Source organism: Hippoglossus hippoglossus, chromosome 4, assembly GCF_009819705.1.
Source record: "Hippoglossus hippoglossus isolate fHipHip1 chromosome 4, fHipHip1.pri, whole genome shotgun sequence".
Classification (NCBI taxonomy): domain Eukaryota; kingdom Metazoa; phylum Chordata; class Actinopteri; order Pleuronectiformes; family Pleuronectidae; genus Hippoglossus; species Hippoglossus hippoglossus.
In genome coordinates, this window is record NC_047154.1 from 24,865,470 (window position 1) to 24,891,451 (window position 25,982).

The window sequence follows — 25,982 nt, forward strand, 5'->3', positions numbered from 1 at the left end:
TGTGAAGACTTCATTTACCCAAATAGATCGGAGTTAAGTTTTGATAAGGTGAAGCAATTCCCACATTCTGCTGCAAAACAACAACTCGTGGGGTTGGACTGAAACAGTAAGAAGTTGTGCCGATTTCTGCAAAATGCTAAAAGTTTGACCCAATTATATCCGTGGCCGTTAATGAGTAGGAGCCGGGGCTTTGCTCGGTGCAGCCTCGGCCCATTTGGGACGAGCGCCTGGCACGGCAGAGTGTCGGACACTGGCTGGATCAGCTCTCGCTCCCTCCGCTCTGAGATATTGCATTGACCTCTGCAGCCAGCATCCCAAGATTACCTTGACATCTGCTGGGTGGGTTTCAAAAAGCTAATTAATCCCTGCTGACCTGAAGTTTGGCCGTCTGTTCTAAAAGCAGCTCCAGTCTCAGGGTAAAGACCCACCGCAGGTCAGCCCACTGCTCCAGCACGACTTAGTTCCGGAAAAATGGTGTGAAGCCTTTTTTATGTCAAATATTTAATTGGAGATTTCCGTTTTTTGGCCGCCTTGATGTTATTTTTAAACATTTATTCAAATTTATTTTTCAAAAATGTCAATTTGTGAGTTGTGACTGATCCTCTGCACCACGACTCCCACATTAGCGAGTATGATTCTTCCAGCTCAGTTTCAAGGCTTCTTCCAGCCCACTGGGTACCGCAAACAGTTCCCACCATGAGGCAATATTAATATTCATGAATAATGCTATGCAAAGAAAGGAGAAAAATTAATAAATAAACAGCCAACGCATTTGGCAATGTCACCCCCTAAAAAGTGCTACAGGGCCCCTGATGGAGCTTGTGATTTTTCTTCCGTGACAGTCGTAATTGTTAGAGTTGGGGGGGGGGAGAATTGAAGGCCTCAACGATATTTTCCCGACGTCCTCCAGGGAAAGTGCGGTGGCCCCGTGGTGGTATAGTCACCGCAGGTTGAGACAAGTGGGAATTCTGGAAGATATTTGCAAATTTATTGCTCTAGTTTTTCAAGCAGGTGAAGAGAGCCTTGGGCAAAATTAGGTTTATCTGAGCAATGTTTGTGAGGTATTCTGAGGGGACCGGATAACCCTTTCCGTTTGTCATCGCACAGACGAGTGTGCTCAGCTGCTGCGCCCAGGGAAATTACTGGGTTGTTGTCTACATACAAAAATCCAGCTCTAAAAATGGGATGGTCCTCGGGCAAACATGTCAGATTTTCTCCTTTTTTGCGACGGAGAGAAAAATGGGGTGTCTGATGCCAGTGAAGGTCGGAGGAAAACAGCAAATGTGAATGTATTTCCACAAACCTTTGCTCTTTAGTCACGTCAACAACCTTGTTTACAGAAAAGCTTTTGTGTGCTTTGGCTTTCAAAATGTAGACACGTATGTTTAGAGTTGGGGGAAAAAAAGGGTCATAAATCAAACACGGTTTAAACTGAAACAACTGTTTGGGTTTGTTTGGCTAAATTAAACAGAATTAAAAGTTAATAATTAATTCAGGAACTATAAATGTTGGTGTGTTTTGAATGTTAAAGGCCATGAAGAGATTTCTCTCATGGTAAAAATAGTGTTAATTGGTTTAATCATCAAGTTGCCCCCCCTCCCCTTCCCTCCCTAGACTCAATATAGTTTGCTGAGCAGTGAGAAGTAAATTAACTGTTGAGAAACCAACTCACTAACTAAGTAGTTTGTATTGTATCGTAAACAGGAAACGATTCAAGGCACATGCTGCCTTCATGGAACTAGTGAGCTTGTGGCTACGAGGATGCTATAGAGGTTTAAAGTATAGCAAGCTAACATGACGCCATTTAAGTTTTAGTTGAACAATCTGTAGTTACCGCTACCGGCAGAGTTTCACACCAAATGCAGTTTAACTGAGTACAGAGGGTGTGGCCACCACATCTGATCTGGTTTTACAGAGGATTTATTATGTGCATCACCAGTTTGTCCAGCTCGCACCATTTCATCATTAGCCACCAGCTTGTGGCTTCGTTAGCACCGTGCGTTGAATCCTGGGATATGTTGGACTGTTAAATGCGGAGGATGCAGCCCCTGAATCTGGACACAGCTCGTACGTGATGGTACGATGTCTTTAACATCTCTTCCATTCTGTGTTAGCCTTTGCACTGGTCGTTGTGCTACTAATCAAAAGTTTTTACAGTCATGTGCAAAATACACTTGCAGGATGTGTCGACCCTGGGGCTTTCACGTAGGTCACAGACAAGTTCCCTGTTTGCACTTGTGTTCACAGACCATGGCCCTCCTGTGATGTTGGCATCCGCCCACAACAGACGGAAAGGGTAAAGGTGACGTGCACTTTAACACGCAGAAGCACTTTTTCCCATCTCTGCTCCGAGTTTTAAACTGTCCTCCCACGACGCTCACCATGTCGTCTCCCCGGGCTCCTGGCCTCCTGCTCTCCATCACTCCCTCACTTGTCCATTCGTCTCCCTGGGTGTACGAGGACCTCTGCTTCTTTTCTTAAGTCTCCCGGGACCTTCCGGCGCTTGCTCATTCCTCATCTAACGCTCCCACCCTCGTTGCAAGTTGCAAACTATTTGTCCTTCTGGTCATGGATGTGTCTTTGGCTCTCTGAGGAACCGACCGGGGGAGAAGGAGCCTTTTAAAAAGTCATAATTGCATTTTGAAGATGGCCTCCGCTGAGCAGTCCTGTGGGCTCCTTACCAAAGACATGGAAATAAACTGCGTATTGTTTGTAATGGTCTGAATGGCAGCAGCACGGTGCCCTCAGGCAATGCTCAAGGGGCAGAAGTGCCAGTGATTAGAGTGGTGAGAGTGTTGTGAAGGTGTCAGACGGTTGAAGTGAGGCCGGCGTGCGTCTGCTGCGACCATGGACCGGGTCACGTTGTCTGCTGCTTCCCATTTGGCAACACGAGTGTGACGCCCTTCAGAGTAATTGCATGTCCTCCAAAAGAAGGGAATAAAATATCAACAGTGACTGATTTGACAATTGTGAAATCCTGAAAGTCAAACAGGCTTTTTTTTTCCACCAGCGGTAATGTCCCCCTCTGTTGTTCCTGCTATTGTTCTGTTCTGGTGTAATCGTAGTGATGCAAGTCTAAACCAGTGCAGGAGGAGAACGAGGGCTAATCCCCCCCCCCCCGTCTCCCCTGTGGCTTTGTTTGTTAACACGCTGCTGATGATACAAACACAATTTGCGATAAGTAAATGAGGTTAATGTATCATGAAAAGCATCGGGTTCAGCGTTTCTCATAACCCTTTCTGTTTTTATGGGCCGACAGATTAATAGACATTACACAACCACACTGGTGAAGCATTGTCCTCTCGTCCGTGCAGGAATATAATAACTATAAATCTACCGTGGTGACTTTTTGGACGTTTGCTGAGCGGAGCGCCGACATTGGGGAAGTCATTGAGAGGAAAAACTACAAACTGTGTGAAGTGAATACTTTTAAATTATTGAACACAATCGGATTCTAGCCCACTGGACTATGTGGTTTGAACTGTACACACAATAACATAGAACACAGGGATTTATCATTTGTAAAGGACGTCATTTAGTGGCATAATCACCAAAAAACAAAAAGTACCCGACATAAACCCACTTTAAATGTCACCTTTATCTGAAATCTTTAAGATGTGACCAGCAGCTCTTCAATAACTGTAATAAAATGTACATTACGGGCATCTAGTTTAGAGGAAACTTTAAATACAGCAACATTTTCCTAAACTGACTGTGCATGAACAGTTTCCTTTAAAAAAAAAAAAATGGAATAAATATACATAAGTAGTACATTAAAGTAAAACAGGAAGAGGACAAAAGAGTCCTACAGTAAATGTATTTTCAAAAAAATAGCTGAAAAGACAGGAATATTTGGAGATAATGGTCCAACAAGGCCATTTAGACGCTGGGTAGAAAGAGGGCCATCTATTGTTAGTTATAAAAAAGTCACTTAAACGGCGACTGCTGTGGAACTGTGCAAATAGCGGTTGCTAACGGCAACAGAGTGTGACAGATATCATCACTATAGTTACAGTACATTGCAGATTAACACTGTAATGGATTATGTGAGACTGCTTCAAACCTAAATGTCCCACACAGGATTCACCCAGTGACCTTACAGCACATTCACAGTTTCTTTCATTATAACACAGGAAGCCATTTGTGGAACCTTAATACCCGAGATAATTAAACAGAGGCCATGGGGCGGGTCGGCCGCACAGATGTACGTCGTGTTTACACTGTAGGGATCAGTGCAGGACGGCACTGCATTCTCTCTACTGACCAGGAGAGGGCGACTCCACTAGTTCCACAAAAGAAGTCAGCTACTACAGAAGTCTGAGGAAAATGACTCTACTTGAAAACGTCAGTAAACATCTTCCTAAGTAGTTTATGTCTCAATCTCTAGTTTCAAGTCTTATTACGGTCCCACACATGGTTCCCTCCGGTTTCAACGGAACCAAGATGGCGCTGGAGAAAAATGCCAAACTCTAGGTTTTTTTTAAATGGCAGCTCACAAACTGATGAGTGATGTAACGGAGGGTTTGATGCTTGTTATGTTGGAGCAAACAAGCCTCTATGGACAGGAAAACATCGAGAGGAGCCAGCAAGCAGAGCTGAAGGGTTGAAACAGAACCAACAAACATCGCTCACACCAAGGACGGTGGTGCACCAGTGAGAAGACGAGAAATAAGATGTAATGCAGCCACAGGGCAGATCTATATAATTGGTGAGTTTCCTTTTCATCATGTTTCCCTCCCTAAATACTCTACGTACCTTATAATCCTTATCAGCCTCATTAGATTGGATGGAAGTCATATCATTAAATACCTCTACGCAATAAATACATTCACAACTGCAGATGTGGGCCCCACTTCAGAATAAAGGCCTTCCTGTAGCTCGGACAAAATGGATGCAAACCTAAACGTGAGCCTTTCATGTGGTAAAAGGTGAATATGGCCCAAATAGTACAGAACAAGTTCAGGGAACCTTTGGTTGACATGTGGTGCTGCTTGTGACTCAGATGTAGACGTCACCTCCACTGCAGACACACTGATGTGCACTGGGACTCCCTCTGCGGGGGGGGGGGGGGCCGTGTGTGGGGCATTAAAGACCTGTCACCACCGGCCATAAACGGCTCTGCCTGCTGCCATCTGGCCGACGGTGCCGCCGCATCCGGGCCTGACCACCAGGCTCAGAGACAGTTTCATCCCCCCCCCAGGCCTCAAGACTGTTAAACTCCTCCAATCTGCCATATTCCTCTAAATTTTGCACCTTGCAATAATTGCACAACCCAATCAGTGTTTATTTGTTCATTCTTCTATTTATAATTTATATTTTAGGTGTATATTTTATTATATATTTGTCTTGAATCATGACTCATGTGTGTCCAGTGTAAACAGGAGGCTCAATCTCCACTGAGCAAATGGTAACAGAAGTTATGAAGGAGGATCAGCTTCGGAAAAAGAAGTGAGACCTTGGAAATGGTTTGATTTAATCCATTTTTAAATCTTTATTTATGGAAATGATCATTCGAGTATCTCGTGACCCCCAGTGGGTCCCGACCCCGAGCTTGGGACCCACTGCTTTGAACCATGTGCTCAGATCATTAAAACAAAGCCCTCAGTATCGTGCTCTTACTATTGTTGTTTGAGACAAAAGCCTCAGACGAAGTAACGCAATGCAAAGGAAGAGATATGTGGATTAAAGAATTGATAAATCCAGTTCACAGGCCGTTTCCCCACAGGTTCCAATGATGAGGCTTCAGTGTCACAACACACGATGGAGCTAATGTCTGTGGCCTCGCTTCAACACGGTCTGATGCACAAATAGACCGCCGCAGCACGCCTCTTAAAACGGCAGCGGGCACCCGAGTGTGTAATGATGCCAGAGGTGTGTGTCTGTGTGTGTGTGTGTGTGTGTGTGTGTGTGCGCTCACACTTTTACAACCAGCCCATACCTTCAGCCACAACTGAGATTAATTGCACTTGATTGACTATTTCAGATGAGCTCTCCCGTTTCCTGCCTCCTCATTTGGAACTCCTCGGGAACGTATTGGACGACCTGCGCTTATACTCATCAACAATAAATCCAGCCCTTATCAGAGAAAGGTCTAATTGAGCTCCGTTTCCGTATATTTCTCCTCTTTTTAATTCTAAGAGCCGAGGGTGGAGGACGCCTAATGATTCGCAGTGTTCCGTCCCTGATGTCACAACATTGCAGTTAGTTTGAGGCAACGGCAACATACCAATGACTTTGGCATCTTCAAGTAGTCTGGACTGATCATGACGTGTGGTAATGCTAAACTCAAGGAAAAAGTCATTTCACTGCTAAACAGGCCTATTGTCGTATTGTTATGAACAGATCTGAGGCAGGTTGTTAACACTGCACTTTGTTGCTTTGGTCGTTCCTAGACAACAAGCACCTACAAGAGAAAATAAGTCTTTCCTGAAAGGTCACCTGTCGGGAACATGTAAACACAGGTCATTTGAAAGGCTTTAAAAGACCGAGTGGTTTGACTGAAGGAGACGGAATCATTTAAGCTTCGCTGGGGGGGGGGGGCACACCGTCTCTGCACACACGTCAATACGTCCTGCACTTTTGACAGATTAGTCATAAAGCTTGGAGAAACGGCACATTTCCCATTTATTCAGAGCAAGAACTCTGAAGCCTCAGGTCAATTCACACACAGGAGCTTTGACCAAAATTGGAAAAATACTGTGTTTTCCCACCAGGTTTCTGAGATCTGGGGACGTTCGAGACGCAAAGAGCAGGTCTGTGTTCGTACGTCACACGAACAAAGGCTCTTGCTTCCTTGAGGACTCACCATGAACATATTGGATAATTTCTGCTCTTTATAAATTGGGCCCAAGACCCAGATGCCTCCTGATTTTGTGAGTTCTCCAGAAACATTTTTGGACAAAAATCCAATTGCAGGCAACTAGAGTCAACTAACTCTTCACTCTTTTTCACAAACACAGTCACCTACACTTGCCCTTTAAATCAAGTGTTGGCAGTTCATCATCCCAGTGCCTCCAGAAATAGCATCAAGAATTCAACAGCCCACTTTGCTCTGTGCGAAGCAAGACAGAAAGAATCAGAACTGCCTGTTCACTCCAGGATAACTATCAGCGACTTTATGCATTTCTATTACATATTGAATTTCCATGCAACTTTATTACTTACATTCAATATGAAGGGTTCACATTGATGAAGTGTTTTCTATCATAAATCAAATAACTTGAGAATGATTTCATTAAATAAATTGTGTGTTCAGTGTATATTTATGTATAAGTTTAACATTATTCAATCAAATCATTCTCAAGTTATTTGATTTATTCACTCAACATGATAGAAAACACTTGTGAGCCTGTACATTGAGTTTATGTAATAAAGTTACATAGGAATTTAATATGTAATTGAAATAGATGAAGTCACCGTTTTAGGCATTATTATCTTTGATGTTAGTGGTTGAACTTTAACCGTCAACTATGGATTTACATAAATAATAATCTTTCAACAACCACACTGTATTTTGGACAGATACTGATAAATAAAAGCAGGAAAAGCCTTGACACTGGATATAAAATATATATATATTCTAGTTTTGAAAGGCTAAGAAACAATCAGTGATTTTAAATACATATCTTCTTATAGAATTTTAACCAAAAGACACAAATATGAAAGTGACATGCATTAAATCCTGACTTGGAGACAGGACATATCCAGATGTAATTTTATTTTATGATTGACGTATCTATGGTGCTGTTACAAGACTAGTTTGGTAAAAACTAAACAAGGAACAAGAACTCAGGTAGCACTCGAGCAAAACTCAGGAACGGACCCAACAAACTAACATCAGGGAACATGAACACACGGAAATGTGAGAAGACACCAGGGAACCAAACTAAAACTGGCAAGTGAGGCTGGGGAGCACAAACTAAATAACACAAGGGAGGTGATTGGACAAGGGAGAGGACAGAGGACAAAGACAGGAAGGACACATTAGGCGAAGTAAACCTTCAAACATGTTATAAATATTAAAAAAACGAAAACAAAGATCATTCAACAAGACATGAAAAGCATCTAAAGAAACGAGTGTGAGCCACAGAGGATGCAGACGCTAAAAATAAACAGAATGATTCATATTTCTATGAACGTATAATTTTATGTATTATACAAACATGAGGATTTTAATCACCTGTGCACTTCAGTGAATCACAGATTTAATAAAAGATGTCTATGTGTGTGTGTGGGGGGGGGAGCTTTAGGACCACCACTGCATCGAGACAGATGTTTCTTTTCACTTTCCTGCTTTTAACCACCACCTACAGAAATGTCACGGCGCACCCCCTCCCCCCCATCGATACTCATTTCTCGCTCTTCCCTCCTCCGCTCTTCTCTCCGGCCTGATGGACAGCCCGCTGCGCCCCCTCGCCGCCCTCCAGGTGGCCCGGCAGACAGGTGACCCATCTGGCATGACCCCCTCGCAGGAAACCGTGACTTTATAAGGACATCTCACACTGACAATGTGGGAACGGGGGTGGGGGGGCCTGTCCTTCAGATGTAGTGATGGGAAAGGGGGAATAAAAGAAGAACAAGCGACGGAGCTCGGAGCAGCCTGAGATCGAGCAGCCGGATAAAAGCTCCCGAGCGAACTAATGAAGTCACACAGGTGGCCTTTGTGTTTTCGGCGCGGCGCCCCCCCCCCCCCCTGCTGCGGCTGGAAGAATGAAACGATCAATGTGCACCAGCTCAAAATACGAGCCGTGTGATTGGTTGACAAGGCGACGAGGTAGAATGAAAACATCACACTTATTCCTCTTGAGTAATTTGCTGCAAATTCACAGTCGCTCCGGCTTCAAATTGGACATTTTTAACAATGAAAAACTGATTCTTTTATTTTCTCATTTAATTTCTCATTACACACGGCAGCTGATTGAAACACACATTAGAGTCAAGACTGGGACAATTAAAAGTGAAACTATTAAACGTCAATCTAGAAATCAATTAATTACGAATGAAAGCAATGTAATGGATTCTAGTCAAAATAATAAACTGCAAATCAAGTAGCTCAACATGTTTCAAAGATTAATTATAAGAGCTTTAAAGCATAATCTTACCTGTCACTATATATGTAATATAAACATTTACAGCTCTTACTCTCTTTTAATAAAAGCACGGTTCCCACAGTCACATCACGTGGAGCCAGTGTTCTATATGTTGTATATTCACAGTCATATTTCACGAGCCTGCTGCTCCGTCAGTCTCATGAAGATTTGTATGGAAGGTGTTTTTTTCCCGTCCCCACACAAGACGGATGCAGAGCGAGGAGACGGCTCCGGAAAAAACGGCGTCCGCCCACTTCCACCAGATCTCCTGGAAGCAGGTGATTCCCAGTTGGTTGATGGATGCTCAGCGTTCACCCCGTCGACATCAGTTGCTCCACAAATCACCTCAGAAATGAATCACCGTGCGAACACGTGAAAAAAAGGCTACATACGTGGTTTGAAAAACGGCTGTTTAATCTGGCTCAAGCTAAATGTGGATAATGTGGCTATTTTCCAACGCTGGGCAGCAGATTGTGTATTTGCTCTTGGTCTCATACTTGCAGAAAATACTGCGAACGAGGAAGAACTATGGTGGAAAGTAAAAAGCAGGGGTTTCTGTTCTCGGGCAGTAAATTCTCACGTCCTGTTACAACACAACTAGTAAATATCCACACATAAACATCCGTTAAACACACACACACACGTATATATATGCAACCAGCGACTGAAATGCAGCCGGCAGCGTTACCAGCCTCTCGTGAACTCTGGTGTTGACGACAGGTGTGAACGCAGCAGCTGTGATGTGTTTTAAGAAACCATAAGTGGGGATGAAGCCAGAATCTGAAATGCTGACAGAAGGCTGCTGCCGAGGGTTTGAGGCGCTGCAGGTTTGGGGAAAGTAGATTCCTTTGTGTCTCTCTCTCTTGTTCATTTTTTTTTTACGTCAAGTCTTCAAAGCACAAATTCCACGAAGCTGCACAAGTGCTGGCAGGTGGAGTTTGGTTCTTTCTGTTGGATCTCATCAAAAGTGATGCTGGCAGGTACAGTGACTGATGAGGGAAGGGCTTTAAAGAAAGTGTGGGGGGGGGAGCAGCGTGAGAGGCAGGGAATTGTACGAGGCTCGACGCTCTGAGTCCATGATGCACAAAGTCAGGGATGAAACCTCAGAAGAACAGAATCAATGCCTGAACACAACGGTTCTTTTGTTGAGGGAGGATTCTAACACGTGTTTATTACTCCATCCACCTGACAGTCAGATTTCATGATGTCAATGACGTTTATGTTTGAGGCTAAATCGAAATATCCTCTATTATCATGACACCTTGAGCAACGCATCTGTTTCTGTATCTGCAGTTTTGTTCGCTGATGTGAAAACTTTTATTTTAAAGAATGAACAACGCAGGAAAGATTTGAATTTGTGTTTAAATTCCGAGTAAAAAAAGATCAATATATTTTGTTAAACTGTAAAATATCAAACTTGTCTTTGTCATTAAGGTTTGATAAAGACAAGTTAGGTATCACTGCGATATGATATATATATATATATAACAGTTTATTTAATGAATCGACCAAACTAAACATTTCAAATGGAAACACAAAATCTCAAGTCTTGAATGAAAAGCAGCAGAAAGAAGAATGATCTGATAAAACCTGCAAATCTTTCACGAGACGTTAATTAACAAAGCAAATGATTCAATACAAAATGTACATAGCTGCAGGCCAACACAACCCTCTGTTCGTTCCTACGTTACAATTCATTCTACTACACAAAACTTAATCAACACATTTCACTGTATTTCCTCAACAAACTGGCTTTAATTTGTTTTTTTTTAAATACATATTTGCTTTAGATTCCCTGGTTTCTTTTTTGAGATTCTTCCAATAAACTGATTAATTTCACTGCAATTAAACGTTCCATCAATTTGGTTCTGAGTCTCAATTTCTTTAAAGATCTTTGTTCCTTTTTAAGTTATAATGACTTTCTCTTTTATTTAAATCTTCTCTGGCTGTTGGGAGTCAAAGTTTCCTTATGAGCTTTAAACATAATTTGCAGAATACCGTATTATACTGTACTGTTTTTTTTTTTGTATGAAACCTGAGCTGCTTTTCAACATAAGTCCTGCTCTGGAATCCACTTCACCAAAAAGCTGTCAGGACACAATAAATAGAATTTGAAGTACATTTTTTAAAACTTGTCAAAAGTTTGGACATTGACTGACGTGTCGGCTCAAAGCTGAACTTCCTGGTTCAGACTGAAAAAGAAAACACACACCTCATCAATTCCTAAAGAGCAACAACCCTCCTGTTGTCGAGCTCCCGTACGTCACTGTAAGAATGTCATCTGTTAAATTCACCACTGAACTCCGGCAAACAGAGTTTTCTCCCGTCTTTGTTCTCGCGCTCAGTGAACATGACGGTCGCGCCGCTGACACATTGAGATCGTCATGTACTCCTGTTTCTTTTTGTTTTAAACAATTCTTCTAACGACATATCTTTGAGTCGGCTGGACAAAAAAAAACCCAACCAACAACCTCCCACTGTTTGACTCTCCAAGACGGCATCTCGTTGAAGATTGTCTCGCCGCCGCGGCGTGCGGGGGGGCGAGTTCAGCCCAGATGAAATCCCTGTCAGCCATGTCACCTTATTCCCAGCCAACCGCACAATCCCCCCGAGTTGTACGAACACAAAGCCGTTATGAATTTGTCACCTGCTGTCACTTTATCTGGGGCTGCAGGCTGCCTCTTCCTGACTGCACGCCGCTGCTCAGGCAGGTTTGTTCCTTTCTGTCGCCTTTCTACCCAAAAAACTAAGAGTGGTTTCAATGTTATCAGATAATTATTCAATACAGGAGGTAAAAAACCTTCCCCCCGTATCTCGCCGTGTTGAAAGCCACTTTTCTCCCCGAGCCGGTAGCGTCGGGTTTGAGCCCTGCAGGACAATTAGCCGTCCTTAAGCCTTGGAACATGTCGGACAAAGGGAAGGACTAATGTTAAACGGGCTGATTACCGTGTGGTAATTATAGGATTTTCAAAAAGCACATCTCATCTGTTCCTTTTCTTGACCGACACAGTGGAGGGACTTTGAGAATGTGGTCATTTAACAGAGGGAGAGCACTTAGCAGCAAAGAATATAGCTTTTAGAGATTAAGACCTAATGAGGAGACTTCAATATGATTTTCTTTCAAAACTTTAAATGTTTACAGACTCAATTAAAGTTGAATGTGTCCTACTTGAAAATGTATGAGTGTGAGAAGTGGTCAACGTAACAGGTAGTTTTAAAAGGTGCAGTGTGAAATATTCAAAGGAAACAATATTAAGAGAAAGAATGGGTTGTGTGACAATTTAACTTTAACACACTGAGTCAAAACAATAAGTTTAGTGATTCCCAAACGATCTGCGAGCCGAGCAGCAGCTTACGTTTGCATAACTTCTTTCTCTAAAAACCTAATATCAAGATGTCTGATCAACAAAATCCTTCACGCAATCAAAAAAGTATATTGCAAAACCTTCACGCCTTAAAAACTGAAATTTCTAGCAGGAAATGAAGATATATGAAAAGGAAAGACAATCTTTTATTGTTTCAATTTGGCAATTTGTAGTCCAGACAACAGCATCCACACAAAACCCAGCAAATCTCTGGATGAACATAAAAGATGATCAATATAAAAGATTTAAAATGACGTAAAAATGAAAAAGTTAGACAATTGTCATAAAAAGATATTGTTGATATTAACTTTGGTTGTGATAAAAATGGTGCGACACCAATGACGGGCCACAAATTATGGATTGTTATAGATTTGCAAACATTTAACAGAACATATTTGGGTCTTGTTAAAATAATACACACATATGGAACCATGTGTGTTAAGTAACATTAAAATAAGACATTTATCTGGATCAGGACTAAATGGCTTTGTATCACAAAACTCTTATTTTCCACTTGAGAGCAGTGAAATTAAACTATCAGTAAAAACAAGTCGTTCAATAACAGCTGCAAGACAATAAACAATTTTCATCATTAGCTTTTGTCTGTTATTTTGAATGAATACACGTTTCCAGTCCTCGTCTGTCGGTGCACAGCCTCAGTTTGTGGAGCAGCAGCTGAGACGTTGGCATCTCTGTCAAAGGCTGAAAACAAGGCTGAGAGCTTGTGATTCAGCCAAATGCCAGAGATACATATCATGCAGCTGTAGAAAGTTACAATCGCTAAATAGTTGCTTTGCACATTGTCACAACTGTTCCATTGTGGGTGTCACGATCTGCACGTGTGCAACTTTCATTCAGACCTCAGAGAAGAAAGGTGACGATTCCAAAGCAGGAACGATTCGCTTGAGATGAATTAGCGTCTTTGACTCCGGTACAATACTCGTCATAAAGGCTTTTTTTGCTTTTTTAAGAAAAGACGATAATATTTATTGAAGAACACTTTGCACCTTCCGACTGAAAATGATTTCCTGGACCACTTCTTACGAGTAAAATCAATCGTTATGGCGGCAAAACACAAAGAGGCACAATTAGCCTTCAACTTCCAGCAGCTCCAAGTGAGGATCACGTGGAGAATTCCCCTAAATGCTCATTTATTGAAGCGTCAGTGGACATTTACCCAGATTTACTACCGATGACCACTGTAACTCCGGTCGCTTGGCCACGGAGTGTCACTTGTGATGTCCTCACCTTCAGAGTGGTGTCAGCAGACGGCCCCGTGCACGGAGGGGACCATCTGGCCTGCGCTGACTGGGAGCCATCAGCTGCAGCTCAGGCCAAGTGACCTTGGCAGATACTGGACCTGGAAGAGCCGAGGTGGCACTAATAAAACACCCGTACCCCGGGGACCAGTAACACGGGCCGGCACTCTCTCTGAACCAGGATGAAAAAACCACGTTCCAGGGACGAGCGCCGGTGCAACTACACAAAATCTCCCAAGAAAGACACAATGGGTAAGAAGCAAATTAGTTTTAATAATAAAAATTGGTTGCAAGAAATACGATGTTTTCAGGTATAATTGGAGTCCATCTTCAAAGCCAGTGTGTATTTAACTAGACAGCACACACACACACACACACGCACGCACACACACACACACACACACACGCACACAAATCAGCCTATTGTATATTTATACAACGTTGTTATGAGCTTTATGATTCAATTCACAAAGGCTTCCTCTGCTCTAAATGAGATTTATGAAAAGCAAAGCCCCCGTGTCTTCAAAAAGACTTCATAAATGTGGTTCTTCATGTAAATGAATCTGAGCCGAGCGGGGGGGGGGGGTCAAGGCCGGGGTGATGATGAGAATGGGATTATTTTAAAGAGCTGAACATCGGGCGATTTCTTTCTTTCCCCTATCAGTTATGAAATGAGTGAATCCAAGGCTGGCGTCTGGCCTTCCATGTGCTGCACGCTGTTTTCCTCAGTAAACAGTCGACGGCTTCAACCTACAACCGTGAACTTTGGAAACTCGAGGGGCCTTCAGCAGCCGAGTCTGTCCAATTTCTCCTCCCCCCCCCCCCCCCCCCCCCAAAAAAGAAACACACCAGAGCCCAGGATGCAGAGTTTCAGTGACATTTCTCTCACAGACTGAAGCCGATTCATTTCTCAGAGCAAACAATTTACTGTTGTCTGCCGCGTCCAGTCGACTCGAACGCTCCTTGTGATTCCCCCGAAGGAAACACTCCAGCTGAAATTGAGCATTGTGTTTCATGGGCTGTGTCCTAATGACTGATGACATTTACTCAGACGTCTCCGAAGACGACCTCTAGCAAAATACAGGACACGGAGGAAATGCTAAAGAAATCGTGTCTGGTCCCCGGATGAAGTGAAAACTTGTCTAAATGTTTCACATTAACATACGTCTACGATAATTTATTATTGCTTTGGGTTGACCCTGGCTTTATAAATCACATAAGGACGAGAAGTTTGTTGTATGGAGGATAAATTGTACATTTTATTATGAATATGCATCAAACGACTGTATAATTACTGTAAAAATGTATATTTGTTGGGAATATTATAAAACAGGAATTCTAACGTCGAAGGAAATGACTGAGATTGTGAATATTTGTTATTACCGTATCTCAATGGATCGATTGATGGATCTAATATAATCTTTATAGTTCAATTAGGAACATGGGCAATGGTTGGAGTATTTATGGTTTTAAAACAATACTACAATACTTTTTTTATTGATTCTAAAAGTGACACTGACCCAGATTTAAAACACCTTTTTATTTCAATACCATCATTGTTCCTTGACCTTTAAAAAGTTTGTCTCAAATGATCTGCCTCAGATCTTATTTTATGGATTTTTCAAATAACTAAATAAAATGTTATTAGCCCCAATCTAAAGTAAGAAAACATGAAACAATGAATTCAGTTTACAGCTTTTATTCAAATGTATAATGTCTGTATTTCTTTTGAACCTACAACACCTAAATAATGTATCACGCTGCATTGACTGTTGGCTGTTTACCAATTGATCACGTTGCTCAGTATGAAACTGCTGCCGTATCCTCACATATCCAATGTAACTGAACATGATGAATACTTCAGTTACATCCAGTGAACTAACCCCACCCCCCCCCCCTTGTTTTAGAAAAGCAAACATACATCGATCCATTTAATAAACAGGAGGAGTGAAATCAGAGTGCACGGTGCCACGTCCTCCAGCACAGACCCGACATGAGATAATGGACCCATTCACAGCGGAGCAGCACGGCGCCGCTCACCTCTACAAGCTCGGCCTGCCCCCCCCCCCCCCCCCCGTCCCAAAGACAGTTAAGGAAGACAACCTCATCCATAAAGACGCCCGTCTCGCCCCGGCAATTAGCATGCGAGCGTGTCAAGGTCCTTTACATATCTGTCAGAATACCAAACAACGACGGCCACTTTACCCCGAAAAGTCATTAACTTCACACAGGATGCAATTACAATGGATCAATTTCACTGTGGCCTCTGACGGGCGAGTGTCTGCCGGTCCCTTGATGGCCGAAGATGGATCTGACTGGGAGGCTAATGGCTCCGGCGGCTCTCGCCCAGCGGGTCCGGCGTCTGCAGCGGGGAACCCCAGGGGCCCCCGCCGGGCATTTTGTTTGACTGTTTGTTTTAATCAAAAGGTTAATGTAGTGATGCTTAAACACAAAGGTGACAAACGGCTCACGTCAAGTGCTCGAGACCCTGGAGAGGCACAAGGAGAGATGGGGCTGATGTTTTCAGTTCACTGTTCGTAGGTGAAAGGACCATTAAGATATTTTGTCTGGTAACTTTTTTCTATTGAACATTAAAGCAAGCTGACAGTGACTTTAACTAGGAACTGTAGCATAATTTATGTTTGTGAGCATTTTGGTTTAAAGAGCATTTAGATTTTCTAATTTGAATAACGTAGACACTTCATTGGCTCAATTTGCAGCAAATGTGTTTGTTTACATTCATTTTAACAAACCCAAATCTGTAATTTTCCCGTGGAAAACAAGCCATTAAAAGCATAGTAAACCAAGATGTTTTCAATACATAACTGGTCACTGACTCTCCATCAACATTTAAAGAATAAGAAAAACACTCTCTTCACACTTTTCTTATGATTACCACCCATAGACCTGGTGTGTCTACACGATTAAAACATCATGTGGTGCAAGAAAAGGAAATATGACAATAACAAAGATGATAAATCAAACCTTTGAATCCAGCTTCCATAAAACGAGACCAGCGCCTCGTACAGGTTCATATTATTTTACCACGAGACGAGTGAGTAACAAGGGTTGTTACTTACAACAGAGGTTAGAGAGGTGCAGAGGTGGTCTGCTGTTAAAACGATAAATACTTAATAAACCCCTCGAGGTGGAAACTGAATCGTCACCTCACAAATGGCACCGACAACAAGCAAGAGAAGATCCTACATGTCCCAGAGGATCAGTGGAAAGCGAAGCATCGAGGTCCCCGTCCATGTGACATCAGAATATTCAACAACAATCAAACATGACAGAGAACCTGTGGAAACCTTCAGTCGACATTAAAACACCAAATTTAACACACTCATGGATATCAGTCGTCTAAATATGCCTGTTTCTTTTTTTTTATCAAGATCCAAGAATTATTCCGTCCAGGGGAATAAATGATAATATCAAAAATCCATCTTGCAAATTTTAAAGATCGTGGGAAACATGTCTGGATCCGCCTCTGATCCAGATCTGAACCTAAATTTAACGCAGCCTACTCCATCCTTCCAGGTTTCATGACGATGTGTCCACTAGTCTTTGTGTAATACTTCTAACTAACAACCCCCCCCCCCCCCCATACACACAAACACACACTGTAGCACAAAAGACAAAACAAGAGCGTGACTACAAACCCTGAGAGGTAATGCAGTAGAAAAGAATATCTGTTGTGAGCCATGAGTGTTTATCTGTCCTGCCAATAGTCGTTTGGCATTTCGCATGAAGCTTATCCTTCCCAACAATTAATTAGCTGAATAGTTGTAACCAAACCTTATTAGTTATTTTTGAGGGCCAGTAGCTGTTTACCTATGTTTTTTATTCTTAATCAGGACTCGACGCACAGCGGGGGAACCAATAAAGCTTCAGAGAATGACTCTCCTTTACATATCTGTTTTAATTGGGTGATTTCTTTTTAAGTGAGGCTAATTAAAGTACGTCCCTGATATAGAAAAGTTTGTGGCTGTGCTGCATCGCGGCGACAGGGAGCTGGGTTTTACCTTGTTGCTTCTCCAGCGTGTGATGCTGGGAAGCTTCTCTGTGTGGTTGACGTCGCTGATCCCACTTCAGCTGAACCACAAACAAGGGAGCCGCTACCTCTTGTCCTTTGTTCCCTCTTCATGGATTTGCTATCTATTGTGTTGACAATGTAAGGATTTCTTGCATTAGGAATGATGGATGCATGTAATCCCTTTGCAATTGCTCATTTGCATTGTTGTGACTCCGCCTGGCGACATTAATCACTGTGTGAGCAGCTCCCGCGAATGAATGTCTCTTGTTTGTCATCATCGTCGGCTAATTGCAATAAAGAGACATCTCCTAGGCTGTGTTATTATAACTCTGCATCATGTTCAGCACACATTAGCATCACCTGCTCAATCAGGTGAGCCCATTACGACTGGAGGAACCAGCATGAACGCACAAATTCGCCGTGGCATAATTCGGAGAGAGTGCTTTTTCGAGAGGAGCCATTTCATTAGGATTTCAATTCCCTCACAGCCAAACAAATGAACTGCGTTCTCAGATATTTAATTAATTGTTAGACTGGCGATGGGCCGCCGTGCGGGGCGAGCTCCGCTGTCACACTGAAAATGTAATTTATGTAGTGCAAATGAAGAGGAATTACCATGCCATGATTCCAACAGCCCGCCCCGCAGAACATGTTGTGCTCACAGCGAACCCGCTCTGATTCCAGGCAACACAGAGTGGGTTTCTTTGTTTCATTTTGAATGTGCGTTTGCATCCAAACGTTTGATTTGAGAATCAGGCAGCATTTATTCAGTAGATGTCAAGGATGGTGTGAAAGTGTCATCACGTACAATGAGGTGTCTGAGGGACTGATTCCAGATTGAAACAGGTTTCCTTTGTTTTTGTAACGAGATCAGTGCAGGAAAGGTTTGAAACAATTGTTTTGGTCATGAGAAAATTGGTCTTAAGAAAGGTTGAGGTCAACGCAACTTAAAAATAAAGTAAGGTTTATATTTAAAAGGCTTTTTCCTGGGATCAGACAATCAGTTGGCTCTTCTGCAGGAATGGAATTAAATGAAGCCTCAACATCTGATGCACTAGAGTCCTTCAGGTTTCCTGTAACAAAACAGAAGGGGCACAAAGTCAGGTTTGAAGTTGCCCAGAGAAACAAATCATTTTCCCTCTTTGGCTGATCTGAGCTGCTGCAGTTTCATAAATAACCAGCCAACGTCAGATTCTTTCCAGTTGCAGCTGACTGGGAGAGACGGTGGAGGGAGGAAACATCGGCGAGATGGATTCTGACAACCAGCATTATGAAAGAAATGTCAAGCAATTTACTTCATGATTTCTAAGATACGTACGACCATTTACCCAAAAGAATTGAAGCTGGGTTGTGTGGTGAATTCATATAATATTTGCATAGTTTGGATCCTGGGTTCTCCATTATAGCTTCGCCATTTAAATCCAATCAACAAGTTCATTGAGTGACGGAAGTTCATGATTCACTCGGACATTCAGAATCCAAAGGATTGGAGTTGTATAAACCAAGATAGTATGAGGTACTTAGTATTTTTAAACGGTGGTCCTGCCATGCTCAAGCACTTCCGACTGGAAAAGGCCGAGGACAATAGTGCACTTTACTCTGATTATAATGATCATTTCTAATGACGACGTGCAGCCACAGGGCTTCAGATCAGGAAGTGAGTGAGCGCACGCCGAGCGTCGGGTGAGAGGTTTGTACGGGGGGGGGGGGGGGGGTAATGGCCAAGCGGGAGAGTTTCTATATAGAAGGGTTGTCAAAGTAACAGAAGTGGATTCTGTGGATAATAACATTGTGTTATTAAAGGTATATGATGGAACTTTGACAGAAATGTATAAAATAAAAGTGAAAAACATTATGCGCAGACGTTTTAATGGATTTAAATCTGTGTTTTCATAAACTATATATTTTGTAAAAAGGCAGTTTATGTCGAGACAAACTAACTTCACCCTCTGAAGTACTATTTGGACGATACTACCCTGCAGGACGTGTTTCTATCAGAATGATGAGGGAAAAGGGAAGAAATGTGTTTTGTAAGATTTACAAAAAACTACATTGCAGATTACTGAGGCTGCTTTTAAAGATTTGAGACCAATTTTTAGAATTTAAATCTTCAGAAGGAATCACAGCTCTGAAGCCGAGACAGTGAAAGTCCAAATATATTAGTTTTATGGGATTTGCTGACAATAACAACATAAAGAGCCTCCTACTTTAATGAATTCATTTCTAAATAAACGTCCAGGTGCCTTTTCTCTCTGTGCGTTGCAAAGTGTGTCGGCGGCCACCCACTTGTGAACCAGACAGAAACGAGCTCACCCGGATCTTAAATGCCAACTTGATCAACGCCACCTGCCTTCGTGACGAATTGCATCAATACGCACAAAAGCAAACACAGCAAACTCGGGGTAATGGGAAGCTCCTGGATTGCAGTGAAAGTCCTGCCCTGCTGCGGGTTTGCATCCATGCATCTCTTTGGGGAGAGGAATGAGTCCCGGGTGGGGTTGGGGGGGGGACCAGGAGGGACACGAGTGTCAAAGAACACACTTACAATGAATAATGGAGGAACGGGCCTGTAAACGCATCCACTGACCTTTAGGTGTTCATACACAATGTGCATAGCAGAGCAGGGGCACAACGTGTCAACATTAATTGCTCCAAAGGAGACGATGTTTTCTGTACGCGTCAGTGAAAACGGGAGAAAATCTGAAATAAGTCGCGGACGATAAATATAAATGAGCAGGTGTGGGCGTTTGGAGGTTGTGGCGGGGGGGGGGAGCTGAAAGGCGGCGGGAGGAAGAAAGTGGAGGGATTTTAATCTGTGATGCAGCTGTCGCCGGGGAACAGCTCCACACTTGATTGATGGCTTGCTCTCGAAGTGACAAGGTCAGGTTCTTTCGCCGCTCACTCCCGAAGACACAGATTCCTGAGGTTGTTCTATTCCTTCTCTTGAGTCTCTGTGCAGATGAAGCAGCTTATAGAAAATCCTGTGTACAGCCCCTTTGTTTCCCTCAGTCGCAGGGGAACAGATTGATTGCGAATTACCTTTTTGATTCTTCCCGGGGCTCTCGCGTCGCTTCTGAAGCAAAACCGACATGGCACACAATGACAGTGATCTGCTTCGACCTATCAGGGAGCTTCAAACGCCGTCTCCGAAGAGGCCCGGTGCCACACGCGCTGTCATCCGGCTGACCCAGTTCCTCTACGCTCTGGTGGCAAACACACTGACGGCATAATTCATTCTGAGGCTAAAATCCTTTCTTGATCGATGGAGCCATCAACGGTCAAGTTCACTGGTGCAGCCTCTTGCTCCTGCCGTCTATAAAGTTGCCGGTTTGTTCTGTGCTAATTGGCACTTTTCTCTCCATAAATCACCTTTAAAAAAAAGATCCCCAAGTTGCCTCGTTCTCAGAGGTTCAGCCAGCTGCATCCAAAATGACCCGCAGCTTCTCATTAGGGAGGACATGCAGCATTCTCCTTCAGTTATCTGTGCTGAGTACACTGTCGGACTTCAGGAGGCGCAGGGTCCAGGCCATTAAAGCTGCTGCAGAGGGGGGGGGGGGGTTCACTTTCTGTTGTCACCTGTGCTCCAAGATGAGTTAGATCCCACACAGGGAAAAAAAAATCAAAAGCCAAAGAAAGAGGGGAAAGATAAAGGGGTTAATTTATTGCCGCGCTGCTGCAGAGCACATCGTTCATTAAGTCAACATCATTGACGTCCTCTCAGCCTGTGAATGTAAATGAGGGGCCTCGGCACTGAAGGGCTGCAGCCTTTAGAACCAATAAGCCAACGCATGAGTGGCCCCATTTTAACTCTGACACTGGAACATCATTTCAAGCTCCTAATGGGAAAAAACATCAATGCCAAGTGAAAAAGACTGACACCACCATAAAACTATAATAACTTACTTTTATTTAATTCAATTTGCATTCTGCGGAGGACCCGCCTCTGCAAATGATGGTTTTATTCGAGCTGCAGTTTGTCTTTTAATTACCATCTTCCAAGAATGACTTGAGACAATTTGCCCGGAGGGGACCTCTGAGTGTGAGAGCGGGCTAAGCATCATTTCATTAGTTGTGATAATATTTCTTTTAGTCATTGAAATTCATGGACTCCCAAGTTTCCCCCACAGCGGGATGGTGTTGGAGTGGGTGGCAGCTCTCGCTGGCGGCGGAGGTGGCGCGCTGCTGGTGACACGTTCCTTTTCACAGTAAATAATAAGCTCATTAAATGGCTGAAATGTTTTTAAAAGCTATTATCTGCCCCATTTCACTTTAATTAGCCAACTGTCTCCCAGACCTGCATGCACGGCTTACATAGCGTTTACTTTTTTTTGTCAGACGACAACAGAACGCTGAATGAAACTAATCCACCGTAATGGTGACGCCGGTGGTTTGACGGCTGAAGTAAACAAGGGAGTCAGTCATCCTTAGAGGAAGACGCGTGGAGGCGGAGAGATGCGACGGATCGAGCCTGTGATGATGTTCCCGGCGAGGTTCGACGCGCTGGGGGTTTGTCACAGCCGATTTCCACGGGCTCGAGTCGACGTGAAGAGGAGCTGCGTAATTACACACAACCTTGATTTGTCTCGGAAACTCAGAAGAAATTAAATATAATAAACCTACTGAATTAGCAAAGGTTTATCACAGAGAGACTGCAGGCGGATGCATGTCAAATGCACTGATGGTTGAATTAAATGACTCAAAGTCTATTTAAACAGCCGGTAGGATTCTCCAGAGTTAAAAAAAATAAATAAAAAAATGTCCTCCTGGCCACTCAGATGCAGCTGTGAGCCGAATGTAATTAAGTTGGGCCTAATACTATTTCATGTGGTAATTTGCCCAGTTGGAGAAGAGGTAGCCAAAGCTGATTGGCCATCCTGCGTCTCACCGGGGCTCGGGAACAGTCGTCCTAATGAGGGAGCTGCAGGGCCGTGAAGTTTCAATCATGAAATATTAAATTCACTTTGAGGGAGCCGAGGCCGAGCGGCCGGTGCAGGTACAGAACCGGGCCGGAGAGTCCAAGTCCAAACGTACGCAGAAGAATGGAGAAGCTTCTGAACATCTGCACGTGACAGAGACGAAAACATCTGTGCTGTGGCTGGTGATTTCTTCTCCTCACTCTCTCAACATCTGCATTTTGTTGTGAGTCACGCTCCTTTTTTTCTTTTGCTGCAGTGAGAGTATAAAATGTACAGATGTCACACATTTCTCTGGATTTGACCGGTTACCCTCAGGTAGACGTTACTGAGCCTATGAGTGTTGAACCAACAACCTCCAGCTCTCATCCATCCCAACGTCCATCACACGACTCAATAAGGAAACATGTTGTTCACCATGTATCTCAATAACCTTCGTCTGGTACATTTTACACTGGTTTTAAGGTTTTAATGCCAGTTTTTGTTTTTCATTTTAATGTTTTATATCTTGAAGTGTTTTTAGGCCAGGTGCAATATTCAACTCACTTTTATTCTTCATTATTATTCTGGGTCTTCTGTTTTTTTGTTGTTGTTAGTTGCACAATGTTCTGCAGCTGGCGACAATAAAAGATATTTGATTTGAGGTCATTGTTTAAACATTAAAAATGACTGAGCAGAGTTTTTGTTAGGGTTTGTTTTACCTGCGTATCTGTTTGCCTGAGAGTTCAATCACTAAGAAAGCATTGACTTGGCTTGTAGTAGTAGTAGTTTGTGAAGTAGTGAAGTAGTTCTGCCTTGTTGCTGCAGCTCAGCTGCGTTTCTCTGGGGGAGGCTTCACTTATCGTGAAAGTAACTGGCAGCTTAGTCCACTGCACTTTCCAAGTAGCCTTCTCCAACACTGGATAGAACCGGCCCTGATAGCAGGGGATGGCCGATAGAATGCATTCAGACAAGTTCCCTGAAATCTACAGAGAAAGTTGAACTGGAAAATTCTGTCAGCAGCAACTCAAGTAAAGTTAAATTGCTCCTGCAACAGATGGTATCTGACTTCAGGCTGCAGACTCGTAATTAATATCGGACTATGAGGCATTTAAACTTATTTAAAACCTTTTAAATAACCGAAGAAAACTTGAGTCCACCCTGCACTTGTTTATCCTCTGATTCTTATGATTGGTTGTTGCAGCTCGTAGATTTGAGTTTTAATGACTTAATCTTGTGTGTTGGTTGTTGTTAACAATCATCTGAGATCAAATCAAATAAGATTTACTGGGTAAGAACAAATGGGCTTAAGAGAGATTTAGATTCTCAAACTCAGTGGCCCAACAACACAGATGAATATGAACGACCCACAATATGGTCACAACAGTTTTATGAGGACAAAACCATCAATATAAATTCAGGAATATTCAAAAAGTTCATAAACTTTCAAATTTGCTGAATGTTAACAAAAGAGTCGACAGTCGTGCTGCAGCTCTGAGGCTGCGCTCATAGACACATGAGTAGTTTGAGCTAAATGCTAACTTCCCTGTACTTACATGCTGAAAAACGACAATGCTAACACAGGTCTTCAACTTATTTTAATAGGTTGGGGATGCTAACATTTGCTAATTTACACAAAACACAAAGAAAAATCTAGTTTCGCAGGTTAGCATGTTATTTACTAATAAGCACAAAATGCACAGAAGCAACTTCTTGTGTTTGGAATGCAAACATTTGCTCTTTAGCACCAAACACAAATAACTATGAGCATGTTTTTAGTTTTTGCAGATGCAGTATTGGAAAAATTGACCAAAGAAACAAGTGGCCATATAGCAACAATATTTTCAAGACCAAATTCAACTTGACCAGAACCAAAACACAAGACCTGATTTATCTGTAAACAAACTTACTGTGAAGACGCAAACATCAGCATGAAGTTCAGATAGTAACTCAATCCATAAATATATCAGCACTGGGTTTTTTTGCTGAACTTGAGAAACACAAATGTAAGCAGGTATGAATAAAACATCTTGCACAGCTCTGCGCACAATTCCAGCCGCCGTCGTCCATATAATGAAGACGTTCAATTACACAGAGCCAACCACAGGAAATGATTAAAAATGGTGACTAAGGAGCAGAGACAGGGGAATTAACTAAAAGTCCTTAATTGCACTTGGTGGACATTAATCACACTGAGAGATGAGGTTCATTTCCCGCTCATCTTAATCTTCATCATGGAGGAGATAGTGAAGCGGACTCCTGACTGCATGGGCCTGGATCCGCACTGTGCAGCACATTCATACAGAAGTGTCCTTTCAGCCGTGCACAAGAGGGAAGCTGTGGATGGGCCACAGAGTAAAACTGCTTCCCAGTGTCGCTGCAGCCTAAAAACTTGAGACGACTCAAATTACATCTGTGTTTTTCCCCGACCAGCACGTCAGAAACAAGGAAATGCATCTAATGATTCCAGAAATGGTGCAAGTTGGACACAAAATTGATAAAAATTTGAATAAACAGCTGAGCTCTGTAGCAACTACAGGACTCGGCAACGTAAGTATAGTTGTCGATTACAACAACGGGCGTGTTCGCGACAACTGTTTCTTCAGTTCAGGGTTCTGCAGACTGACTGGAGCTCTGCCCAACTCTGGATAAAACAGGTGAAAAAGCTCTTTGTGCAGCAGCAGTGCTGCAGCTTCAGGGTTCTGCAGACCGAGTGGTAAAGCTTCAGGGTTCTGCAGACCGGGTGCTGCAGCTTCAGGGTTCTGTAGACCGAGTGCTGCAGCTTCAGGGTTCTGCAGACCGAGTGCTGCAGCTTCAGGGTTCTGCAGACCAAGTGGTGCAGCTTCAGGGTTCTGCAGACCAAGTGGTGCAGCTTCAGGGTTCTACAGACCGAGTGGTGCAGCTTCAGGGTTCTGCAGACCGGGTGCTGCAGCTTCAGGGTTCTGCAGACCGAGTGCTGCAGCTTCAGGGTTCTGCAGACCGAGTGCTGCAGCTTCAGGGTTCTGCAGACCGAGTGCTGCAGCTTCAGGGTTCTGCAGACCAAGTGGTGCAGCTTCAGGGTTCTGCAGACCGAGTGGTGCAGCTTCAGGGTTCTGCAGACCGAGTGGTGCAGCTTCAGGGTTCTGCAGACCGAGTGGTGCAGCTTCAGGGTTCTACAGACCGAGTGGTGCAGCTTCAGGGTTCTGCAGACCGAGTGGTGCAGCTTCAGGGTTCTGCAGACCAGGTGCTGCAGCTTCAGGGTTCTACAGATTGAATGGTGCAGCTTCAGGGTTCTGCAGACCGAGTGCTGCAGCTTCAGGGTTCTACAGACCGAGTGCTGCAGCTTCAGGGTTCTGCAGACCAGG